Genomic DNA, 1,879 nt, shown 5'->3' on the forward strand with positions numbered 1-1,879 from the left:
GAAATTTCTCAAGCACCCAAATATTCTTAGTGATGAGAACCATATGTACCTTCTTTCAGCAAAGTCTTCATCTTCAAAGGTCATCATGAACCTCATTCCAACATATATTATATGATTCTGAGCTTCCAGGTACTTGTTCACGTTGATAATGAACAAAGATAGACAACATCTGTTTACATATAATGCCCAATTTAAAAACATATTTTGTGTGGAGTTTGAATAAGTAAGCTACATTAATTAAGGTTTATACCTCGGTTTATATATGACTGAAAAACGGCACTGTGTTGTAAGTGCATGAGAGGCAACAGAAAGAACCCCAAGTTGATGGTGACTTAACGTCACAGATGCACAGAGCAAATTCTTTGAAAGACTTGTGTGCCTTCTCGCTTCAACAAACATCTCGCCTTGCTAATTTATCAGAATGAAAAGGAACAAATGAGACAAAAAGGCAAAAAAAAGTTATATAGTCACATGTATTAACATATTTAAGTCAAAATGCTCACATCATGATCTGGCATAAGAGTTATATTTGCATGCATTTCACCAGTGCTCGGTTCATCCTGTAAAATAAATCCTGAATTATTAGTCGATCTCGCTTAAAGGGTGTAATCAAAAATTTCAGGGCGAGAATGGACGTAGAACAGGTCTCCTTACTGGTCAAACCGGATAAAATAAAAAAACTAAAAATGTGAATAATTTAATCAATTTCCGGTTCAACCCCTGGTTCTCCAGCTCGACCAACCAACCAGTCACACTCAAAAAGTACTGATACCATCAACCAGCACGCCCTACCCCTGGTTGACCAACCGGCGGGTCTGATATGATTTTCAAAACAACGGGTGTAACTGAGTTTAAACATTCATTTCTCAAGTAAATTATGATGCACAAGACTTATGACAAGAATTATAAATACAGACTTACCCGTAACTCAACATTCATCACTTTGCACAGTATTTTTTCTGGTAAACAAAATGCTGAAAGCTGCTGGTCTAATCCATAATGAATGGAGCCCTCCAGCTGTTAGAGTAACGACAACTTGCTTTCATTTTAGATACAATTAAATGCTTAAATCACAAAATAATGAAGCTGATACAAGTGTAGGAGTTAATTTTGAGAGATGTGCTTTATCGTATCTGCAAGTATTCCATTTTAGAAAGCACCACATATAGAGACTCAATGTATGCTTGCATTAAAAAGAGAATCCAACACAAACCTGTTCAATATGTCCTTGGGGGAAGTAGTAAATGTGCTCCCCTTCAAGGGGAACATATGCCTGCGGTCTAGCATAGGCATTCCATAAGCGGTCATTTAGGAGTTCTGAAAAACAAGAATATTATGATCAGCATAGCATTATTGGAGAATAAATGAAAACTCCATAGATCTAGTACATAATTATGGATAACAGGTTCTTCTGGAAGTGAAAGCTGTGCAGTGAATAATGATCTAGCAATACTATTACCTGATTGAGCAGTATTTGCCATTAGGAAAACAAATTGAAAACTGAACCACCACCCTCTATCAAGTTGCTGCTAGTATTCAACAAACACAAACACGGCGAATGACCAGAATGGTAAGAAGTATGCAATATATATACAAGTCTAAAGCATTACCCAATGGGCTACTTACAAAACCGGTGGCGGGGAAAGCCCCCGGTATATCATGCCTAAAGAATTCATTCTTTCCCTTACAATCCGCCAACTATCCTAAAGGCCGCCGAAAAAGCTGGCTTTTATGGTATTCAATCTCGAACATCATCCAAAAAGCATGACTGAAATATGCGGTGGATCATATGATAAGTTAATTATCCATAACAACTTTCAAAGTAAATAAAAACATTTACAAATCTTTTGCGGTTCACATAAAAACAATGTTGCTGATT

The 1,879-nt window shown here is 36.8% G+C and overlaps 1 long non-coding RNA gene across 1 annotated transcript; it reads right to left on the bottom strand.

Moving 5' to 3' along the window:
• Nucleotides 1-1,210: 1,210 nt before the first annotated feature.
• LOC110892159 lies at nt 1,211-1,653 on the bottom strand. The gene is made up of 3 exons (XR_002565878.2): nt 1,627-1,653; nt 1,460-1,526; nt 1,211-1,317 (listed from the first exon to the last, which is right to left on the bottom strand). It is a non-coding gene; the product is annotated as an uncharacterized LOC110892159 (long non-coding RNA).
• Between the last annotated feature and the right edge of the window lie 226 nt (nt 1,654-1,879).

The sequence above is a fragment of the Helianthus annuus genome, chromosome 11 (assembly GCF_002127325.2).
Source record: "Helianthus annuus cultivar XRQ/B chromosome 11, HanXRQr2.0-SUNRISE, whole genome shotgun sequence".
NCBI classification, from domain to species: Eukaryota; Viridiplantae; Streptophyta; class Magnoliopsida; order Asterales; family Asteraceae; genus Helianthus; species Helianthus annuus.